General features: G+C 44.8%; 1 pseudogene; it reads left to right on the top strand.

Moving 5' to 3' along the window:
* The first annotated feature begins 1661 nt into the window (after window positions 1-1661).
* LOC100359167 (zinc finger and BTB domain-containing protein 18-like) lies at window positions 1662-3575 on the top strand (annotated as a pseudogene).
* Window positions 3576-10600: the final 7025 nt, after the last annotated feature.

The raw sequence follows: 10600 nt of genomic DNA, 5'->3' as shown, positions 1-10600 counted from the left end.
TTGGGAACTTCCTAGAAATGCAAAATATTGGGCCCCAACCCAGGCCTTCAAAATCAAGGGCGCTGAAGAGAAGGTTCAGCAATCTGGGTTTTAACAAGCATCACATTGCGATTCTGATGCATGCTAACATTTGAGAATTTCTTCCCTGACACTTAGGTTAGCCTTTCAAGGAGGTAAACTGGTATCATTTGAGAGGAAACAGGAAGTAGTGACCTTCACATAGATGTGAACAGTGCTGTGTGAAGTCGTGCAGTGCAGACTTGCCAGCAAAATGCTGTTCCTCTTTCCACCACCAGAATAAATTAACAAATAAAGACCAAGAACAAAATAGCACATGTCTTCCAAGCCCTCAAATTGTTGTTCTGCTGCTGACTCCTACAGGCTGGAGCATCTCTGCTCAGCTCTGCATTCAGTGATTTCACCCTGGTAGCTCGAATAAGCCATGGCAAGAGTATTTACACCATGAACTCAGAAAACAGTACAAAGCAGGGCTTTTCTTAAAAAAAAGATTTATTTATTTATTTTCAAGTCAGAGTTACACAGAGAGAGAAGGAGAGGCAGAGAAAGAGAGAGAGGTCTTCCATCCGCTGGTTCACTTCCCAACTGGCCGCAAAGGCTGGAGCTGTGCTGATTCGAAGGTAGGAGCCAGGAGCTTCTTCCAAGTCTCCCATGCGGGTGCAGGGGCCCAAGCACTTGGGCCATCCTCTACTGCTTTCCCAGGCCACAGCAGAGAGCTGGATCGGAAGTGGAGCAGCAGGGATTTGAACTGGAGGAGGACTTTTTTTATTTTTTTTGAAGAGTCTGTTTAACCTTCCTAGCAGAGCCACCAGGTATAGCAGTGTTATGTAGTGCAATACTATCTCTCCAGAGCATCTGAACAAGGATATTATTGTATCTTGATTCTTTGTGGCAAAAACATTGGTAACAAAGCAAGTACTCAATAATGGGAATGGTTGAATACATTACAGTGCATTATCCCTGGGGAATATTATGCAAGCATTAAAGGAAAGAATTAGAGCACTGCCAAGATGACTTGAAAGCTTTCCAATGAGATATTATTGAATGTAACATATATGAAAGTCTGTATGATATGACCCCATTTTTGGAAAAAAAATATAAGCAACCACGCATAGGAATATTTGGTTATGTGCGTGGACAGCTATATTATTGCATATCAACATGGATTATGGGAATGATGGAAAAGAGGGTTCCAACAAAAAGACTGTTCAAAATGTCCCCAATAGGGTCTGGCACTGTAGCACAGCGGGTTAAAGCCCTGGCCTGCAGCGCAGGCATCCCATATGAGTTCCAGTTCAACTTCCAGCTGCTTCACTTTTTTCCCAGCTCTCTGTTATGCTATGGGAAGGAAGTAGAGGATGGCCCAAGTCCCAGAAGTCCCAGAAGAGACTCAGAAGAAGCTATGGTTCCTGGCTTTGGATCTACCCAGCTCTAGCCATTGCGGCCATTTGGGTAGTGAACCAGGGGATGAAAGACCTCTCTCTCTCTCTCTCTCTCTCTCTCTCTCTCTCTGCTTGTGCCTCTCTGTAACTCTGCATTTCAAATAAATAATAAATAAATCTTATTTTAAAAAACCCAAAATGCCCCCAATATTTATGTAGTCAAATGTATATAGTTAATGCTCTTTCCTCTCAGCAGCCAACATGCCATCTAGACTGTGGAAGACGTGGAAACTCCACCGCCACGTGAATCACAGCCACGGCGGCATCAGCAAGCACTGGAAGGACCCAGGAGGCCAGGGTATGCTGGTGGCGTGCACAACCACAGGATCAGCTTTGACAAATGGTTATGAAGACAGTATGCAGTTTCCAGACCACAGTAGACATTGGCTGCAGTGTCTGAGCCAGCAAGAGGCACCAGGGTTTTCTTTGTGACAGCACTATTCTGGTGGGAGATGCCCAGTTCCAAGCACGCCCAGCTGTTCATGCAGCATGTATTTCTACCACGTTTACAAGGACCAGCTGGACAAAAGATGCACTGTTCCTCTGAACAGCAACACTGTTACAGCCCCCACTTTCTTGTTTTAATTTTTATTTATTTTTCCCCAGAAACCTTTTACTTAAGGTATACAGACTTCATGCATTTCATATATACAAATTTAGGAGCACAGTGATTCTTCCCACCCTACCCACCTCCCACCCACATTCTCACCCTTCTTCCTCCCCCCTCTCCTATTCCCATTCTTATTTTTTACTAAGACCCACTTCGAACTAACTTTACACATATAAGATTAACTCTATACTAAGTAAAGAGTTCAACAAATAATATGGGGGAAAAAAACCCTGTTCTTTAACAGTGGATTACAGGGCTGTTAACTTCTGTTCAAAGACTTGCCCACTGAAGATGTGCTTGCAGCTGCCAGTTACCTCCACGTGGATGACATTGTCAAAGTCTGCAAAAAGCAGCTGAAAGAGAAAGACACCACGGAGGCAGACAGCACCGAAAAGGAGGAAAATGCTTCAAGTTGGTTTGGCAAAGTGGAGACTCCCTCTGATGGCAGCAGCCATTCGGCAAGCAATGTGCCCAGTGATGAAGAGAAAGGGGAAGATGAAAAATTGAACATCCTGCCCGGCAAAAGGAACTTGGCAGCCGAGCCTGGAAACACGCAGATGCGATTGCCCTCAGACTCAGCAGACATCCCCCAGGCTGGCGGAGAGGCATAGCCACATACCATAGCAGCTGGAAAAACAGAAGCCAGCCCTGCAGCTCGTCAGAGACTTGTCCCAGAGATCTGTCACCTCCGTGAGGGATTCGACAGATGTTGACTGTATGCTGGGCCTGTCTGTCAAGTCCAACCTTTCAGGAGTTGAAAATCTGAACAGTTCCTATTTCCCTTCACAGGACGCACTGAGAAGCAACCTGGTGCAGGTGAAGGCAGAGAAAGAAGCTTCCTGTGATGAGAGTGATGTTGGCACTAACGATTATGACATGGAACATAGCACTATGAAAGAAAGTGTGAGCACTAATAACAGGGTACAGTATGAGCCGACCCATCTGGCTCCCCTGAGGAAAGACTCGGTCCTGCGGAAGCTGGATCGGGAGGACAAAGCCAGCGACCATGAAATAATGACCCCAGAGAACTAGCGAGTACAGGTGGAAGGGGGTATGGAAAGCAGTATGCTCCCCTATGTCTCAAACATCCTGAGCTCCGGGGGCCAGATCTTCTTGGGCTCTCTTTGTTACAAAGTCTTTCCCAGTCCCCACATCCTGTTGATCCACCTGAGCACCCACTTCCATGAGCAGGACTAAGATATCCGCAGCAAGCCTGCCACTGATGCCAATATACACATGTGCTCGCCATGTGGGAAGACTTTCTCCTGCATGTACACCCTCAAATGCCACAAGAGGACTCAGTGTGGGGAGAAGCCCTACATATGCAAGAGCTTCCAGCACTTGGACACCTGAGCCGCCACACCACGGTGCACGCCTGTAAGTGTTGTGAGCATAGATTTGTGCAGTTGAGAGACCTGTCTAGACACATTCACAAGTTCCCCTGTGAGATGATGAACTCTTCGTCCATTAAAAGCAAAGCGCTGGGGCTGGGAGTAGTAGGTTAATCCTCCGCCTGCAATGCCAGCATCCAATATGGATGCCAGTTCAAGTCCTGGCTGCTACTCCTCTGATCCAGCTCTCTGCTGTGGCCTGGGAAAGCAGTAGAAGATGGCCCAAGCGCTTGGGCCCTGCACCCATGTGGGAGACCTGGAAGAAACTCCTGGCTCCTGGCTTTGGATCAGCCCAGCTCCAGTCGTTGTGGTCATTTGGGGAGTTAACCAGCAGATGGAAGACCTTTCACTCTGTTACTCCCTCTCTCTGTCTATAACTCTCTCTCTCAAATAAATTAATAAAATCTTTGAAAAAAAAAAGCACTGAGTTTGCCTACAGTCATGGACATTGGATTGAAGATGATGCAGCCGGTAATAGAACCAGTGCCCATATGGGATGCTGGTGTTGCAGGCGGTGGCTTTACCCACTGCACCACAACACCAGCCCTTGGATTATCTATTTTATTTTAAGATTTTTTAAAAATTTATTTGAAAGGTAGAGTTACAGACAGAGAGAGGAAGAGACAGAGAACAAGGTCTTCCATTTGCTCATTCACTCCCCAAATGGCCACAATGGCTAGAGCTGGGCTGATCCAAAGCCAGGAGCCAGGAGCTTCTTCCAGGTCTCCCACGTGGGTGCAGAGGCCCAAGCACTTGGGCCATCTTCCACTGCTTTCCCAGATCATAGCAGAGAGCCAGATCGGAAGTGGAGCAGCTGGGACCCGAACCAGCACCCATATGAGATGCCGGCACCCCAGGCAGTGGCTTTATCATGATGCCACAGCGCTGGCCCTTTTTTTAAACAAGCAGTTAACTTTAAACTTTCTGTGGCAACTTCTGATTTTCTGACAGTTCCCTGTGAAAGAAATTCTGAAAGTACACTGGGAAAACTGAGACACACTGTCTTTGTGAAGGTTTGATGGAGATGATGAGGTTATCGCAGCTTCAGCAGTGATGAACTGAGTGTTTAAGAATTACTGTTCTTTTTTTGTTATTATTTGACAGAGTTATAGACAGTGAGAGAGAGAGAGAGAGAGAGAGAGACAGAGAGAAAGGTCTTCCTTCCATTGGTTCACCCCTCAAATAGCCGCTACGGCCGGCGCTGAGCCGATCCAAAGCCAGGAGCCAGGTACTTCCTCCTGGTCTCCCATGCGGGTGCAGGGCCCAAGCACTTGGGCCATCCTCCACTGCACTCCCGGTCCACAGCAGAGAGCTGGACTGGAAGAGGAGCAACCGGGACTAGAACCCGGCAACCATATGGGATGCCGGCACCACAGGCGGAGGATTAGCCAAGTGAGCCACGGCACTGGCCCCAGAATTACTGTTCTTATATACTGTAATTGATTATATGGACTGGGGGTGTGATAGAACTTGATGGTTGTGCTAATGCTCTTAGTTGAGGCTTGAAAAGTAAATATTAATGCTACAGAAATGCTTGAGTTTCACTGTATTTTTGTCTTTGTTTGCATTGTGTAACTTTAATAAGCAAGTTTAAAATTATTTAGTTTCCTCAGAAAAATAGCACCACTTGGAAAAAAAATGGTGTTATGAAGAATGTAAATGCACTGTTCTTATTTTTATTTTATATAATTTAAATTGACTATCCCACTTCCTTTAAGTTGAAGCTGTTAAGGTGAATAAAAACTTAGGTTGGAAATTGATAACTTCATTTCATAACAAAGAAAACATAAATGTTTACAAATGGCTTCAAGATTTGCATGTGTACTGTGCATTTATAACAAACTTCTAATTGCGTAAAACCCATGCCAGCTCAGAGAGTGCAGGTGTACACATTTACTGGGTTGAGTAGTTTTAGAATAACTACTGTACAGGCCGGTGCTGCGGCTCAATAGGCTAATCCTCCACCTAGCGGCGCCAGCACACTGGGTTCTAGTCCCGGTCGGGGCGCCGGATTCTGTCCCGGTTGCCCCTCTTCCAGGCCAGCTCTCTGCTGTGGCCAGGAGTGCAGTGGAGGATGGCCCAAGTGCTTGGGCCCTGCACCCCATGGGAGACCAGGAGAAGCACCTGGCTCCTGCCATCGGATCAGCGCAGTGCGCCAGCCGCAGCACGCCGGCTGTGGCAGCCATTGGAGGGTGAACCAATGGCAAAAGAAGACCTTTCTCTCTGCCTCTCTCTCTCTCACTATCCACTCTGCCTGTAAAAAAAAATAACTACTGTACAAATTGACAATAGGTCATTGTCTCTTTTTTTCTTTTTTTCCCTTGTTCCTTCCCTCCCAACCCCCCCCCCCCCAACTCTTGAAAAAAAAGTTCTATGCACTGAAAAGACCTCCAGGTGGAATGAACTGGGCTGCCTTGACTTACACAGGGTAAAGGATTAGACTATGTGTATCACAACAGCAGAGGCTGCAGCCCAGTGTGTGTTTGTAGCACACAGGGCAGAAGCATTTTGCACAGTGTTTGTTTTTTTACTCTTGCACTTACAAGTAAGGTATGAGTAGCATGCTGTTTTTCATTTTTTAAACATTGCTTTTGTTTAAAATGTGATGGCCTTAACTACTGTAAACATAGCCTATTTTTGTGCTTAAGATACTGAATGGAAAACACTAATGTGTTCCTGGACTGTTTGGGAAATATTTGGTCAAATGTGTATTAATTTGCCTGTAATGGCATTTACAGCAAACAAACAGTCAAAATGGCATTGGAACATTACCTTTAGTTACTTGAACAGTTTCTAGGATTTGTAAAATACAATTTATGTTTAAATAATTTTTTTTGACAGGCAGAGTGGATAGTGAGAGAGAGAGAGGCAGAGAGAAAGGTCTTCCTTTGCCGTTGGTTCACCCTCCAATGGCCGCCACGGCTGGCACGCTCCAGCTGGCGCACTGTGCTGATCCGAAGGCAGGAGCCAGGTGCTTCTCCTGGTCTCCCATGGGGTGCAGGGCCCAAGCACTTGGGCCATCCTCCACTGCACTCCTGGCCACAGCAGAGAGCTGGCCTGGAAGAGGGGCAACCGGGACAGAATCCGGCGCCCCGACCGGGACTGGAACCCGGTGTGCTGGCGCCGCTAGGTGGAGGATTAGCCTAGTGAGCCGTGGCGCCAGCTTGTTTAAATAATTTTTATTAATTTAGAGAAGGCAATCAATGTTGGTAAGAACACAGACTTTTATTTTGGATTCTCTTGTTGTCATTGTGATTGCTTTTTTCATTTCCTAGTTTCACATTCTTCCTTTGTTCTTTTTATTTTTTTAAAAGATTTATTTATTTGTTTGAAAGGCAGAGTTACAGAGAGAGAGAGAGGAAGAGACAGAGAGAGAGAGAGAGATCTTCCATCTGGTGGTTCACTCCCCAAATGGCTGCAATGGCAGGAGGTGTGCCGATCCGAAGCCAGGAGCCAGTAGATTCCTCTGGGTCCCCCGTGCAGGTGCAGAGGCCCAGGCACTTGGGCCACCTTCTGCTCCTTTCCCAGGCGCATTAGCAGCCAGCTCTGGCCTCAGAATCAGCCCTTATGGCATTCGGATCTGGCTAAAAAGCCCATGAAAGATCTGTCAGTGAGATCCCAGCGGAAAGGACGGGCCCTCAAAGAAGAAGGTACCTTTCTCTGAAGGGAGCAGAGAACTTCCACTTTGACTATGACCTTGTCTAAATAAGATCAGAGTCGGTGAACTCAAAAGGCTTCCATAGCCTTGGCAACTCATGACAAGAGCCTAGGGAGATTACTGATGCCATAAACAAGAGTGTCAATTTGTTAAGTCAACAACAGGAGTCACTGTGCACTTACTCCCCATGTAGGATCTCTGTCCTTAATGTGTTGTACTATGTGAATTAACGGTATAACTAGTACTCAAACAGTACTTTACACTTTTTGTTTCTGTGTGGGTGCAAACTGTTGAAATCTTTACTTAGTATTTACTAAATTGATCTTCTGTATATAAAGATAATTGAAAATGAATATTCATGTGAATGGGATGGGAGAGGGTGCAGGAACTGGGATGGTTGCAGGTGGGAGCGAGGTTATAGGGGGAAAAAGCCACTATAATCCAAAAGCTGTACTTTGGAAATTTATATTTATTAAATAAAAGTTAAAAAAAAAAAGGAGTGTAGCCAGGACTTGAAGTGGCATCCATATAGGATGCCGACATTTGCAGACAAAATCTTAACTGGTTACGCCACAACACAGGCCCCAATTTGTATTCTTCAATGAAGTATTCAAGGCATGAAAACCACTTAGCTCTCAGAATAAGAAATTCTTTCAGGGCCGGAACTGTGGCGAAGCAGGTAAAGCCACCACCTGCAGTGCCAGAATCCCATATAGACACTGGTTCAAGTCCCGGCTGCTCCACTTCCAATCCAGCTCTCTGCTGTGGCCTGAGAAAGCAGTAGAAGATGGCCCAAGTCCTTGGGCCCCTGCACCCACGTGGGACACCTGGAAGAAGCTCCTGGCTCCTGGCTTCAGATCAGCGCAGCTTTGGCTGTTGTGGCCATCTGGGGAGTGAACCAGTGGATGAAAGACCTCTCTCTCTGCCTCTCTGTAGCTCTACCTCTCAAATAAATAAATAAATAAATATTTTTTTAAAATATTTTTTTTCACTAAAGTAACAGAGGGCTCTAAAGAAACTTGTGTCTGTTGGAGCTTTGGAGCTACTTTCATTCTCTACTCTCCTTGTGATAACTATGCAGGTATGGAGAACAGGTTTTTTAAAAAATTTTTTATTTAATTTTTTAAAACTTGAAAAGCAGGCAGAGGCGGACACAGAGAGAGCTTCCATACTCTGGTTCACTCTCCAAATCCCTGCAATACTCTGGGCTTGGCCAGACTGAAGTCAGGAAACTGGAACTCAATCTGAGTCTCTCATGCGGGTGGTAGGGACCCAAGTACTTAGGCTACTAACCTGCTGCCTCCCAGGATATGCATTAGCAGTAAGCTGGAATCAGAAGAGCTGGTACTCGAATCTGGCACTCAGATATGGAATGCAGGTGTTCCAAGAGGCATCTTAACTGCTCCACTTTATCAAATGTCAGCCCCAGGTGTTTGGTTTTTATTTTCTCTGTATAGCTGTGCAGTAAAATTCACTTAAAATTATTTAGGAAATTTTAAAGACAGACAAAAGGAGTTTTAACAATTACCAAAACATGACCAATCTTGTTGCATCTATACTTTTCATTTTCACCAGGCCCCTGAGTCCACATATGTTAAAATTCATCAAATTTTACATTTTAAATATATGCAGCATATTTTAGGAAAATTCTAACTCACTAAAATTGAAAAATTCATCAGGGGCCTGGTGAAAATGAAAAGTATAGATGCAACAAGATTGGTCATGTTTTGGTAATTGTTAAAACTTCTTTTGTCTGTCTTTAAAATTTCCTAAATAATTTTAAATGAATTTTACTGCACAGCTATACAGAGAAAAAAAAACAAAGTGTAAAATTTGATGAATTTTAACACATGTGGATATATGAAACCATGGTCACAATAAATATAATGAACTTAGTATTGCAGGAGTGAGAACAGTGTTTTGTTTTGTTTTGTTTTAACCTCAGGTCGCAATCAATAGTCATTTGTGGAATCACTTCTTGGACAACTGATAAGAAAAAAATCTTGATGGCTCTGGAGGCTCATTTGTTTCCCCTTTTCAGGAGTTTAGTTGGCTGCACCAAACTAAAGCAGCTGTGGAAAGATAATGTCTTTGACTGATGTCAACTTGTTCCTGGCAGGCAAAGCTGTTCCTAGGGCCCTCACATTCAGACCTTGGCCCTGGAATGCACAGTCCCTAACATTGTTCCTGACCGTGGGAGATCATTGTTACATTTTTTGTTACTTAGAGAAATTAGGTATCCTGGAGGCGAAGCTCTCTTGTGTTCTCTTGGAGTGCTCATAGTGGCACAGTCTGCCTGCCATCCAGGCAGGTCCCTCTTTGAGGGGACTTCGACCTTAATTCTTGTAGAACATCTGTGACTGGCCTATGCTATGGAACAAGGAGAGTTTCAGAGCCTGTGTGCACCCTGCTACTTCTCTGCTTGCTTGTAAGTTTCCCCCTAACAAACCCTGCACCCTCTGATATATCAAAAGCTGGCTCCTTAGACATCAGTAACACAGGCTGTTGATCAAAGCTGAATTTCTCGCTTACTGGGGGTAAAGGAGAGCACCATCTCTGTAAAGCTTCCTAGTGTTTCAGAGAGGGGGGAAGGTAAGGTGTAAATTAGAGAATTGAATATTTGGTTTCAGATGGGTCTTTTAATGTAGGGACTTAATTAGAGGTAAATAAGGATTGTGATACAGTTGTTCAGGATTGTTGAAAACAGCAAGACAAGGATTTTAAGGTTAGGAATTCAAAGAACACTGGGAAATTTCAAACCCTCTGTTGATGCTTTCCATTGAAGTGTTGTTGAGATATTTCTGTAATGAACAATGATAGTATTTGCATGGGCACTGGGGTCCCCCCAAAATAAAGTTATGCTAATCAGGACAGAATAACAGAATCCTATTAATGTGAACAGTAAGGTATTGTTTTAGTGCTATCCTCTGGTGGCCAGGCTGAATATGAGGATAGTTTTTGATTTTCAGGCACTGGTGGCTGGTACATGTTTATGACCCCCTTATATGACAGTGATGTTCAACATTTTTCAAGAACTGAAATGAAGTAAACCAAGTTGAACTGCATTTAGTAATGGTTAAGTATTGTTTTGTGGGACTTTGTTTATGTGTGTGAGTTAAACGAGGCATGAAGTCAGATACATTTCTTACAATGAGTTTGAATCCACATTTTTTTAAAAGATGTATTTATTTTCTTGAAAGAGTTGAGAGAGAGAGAGAGAGAGAGAGAGAGAGAGAAGAGATCCCCCATCTGCTGGTTTACTCCCCAAACGGCTGCAACAGCCAGGGCTGGGCTGGGCCAAGCCAGGGGCCAAGAGCTTCATCCGGGTCTCACATGTGTGTGCAGGATCCCAAAGACCTGAACCATCTTCTACTGATTTCTGAGGCACACCAGTAGGAAGCAGGATCGAAGGCAGGGCAGCCAGGACTCAAACCAGTGCCCATATTGGATGCCAGTGTTGCAGGCGGCAGATTAACCCATT

This window comes from Oryctolagus cuniculus, chromosome X (assembly GCF_964237555.1).
Source record: "Oryctolagus cuniculus chromosome X, mOryCun1.1, whole genome shotgun sequence".
Classification (NCBI taxonomy): domain Eukaryota; kingdom Metazoa; phylum Chordata; class Mammalia; order Lagomorpha; family Leporidae; genus Oryctolagus; species Oryctolagus cuniculus.
Note: the sequence above shows the minus strand (reverse complement) of the source record. Positions and strands in the feature narration are given on the sequence as shown.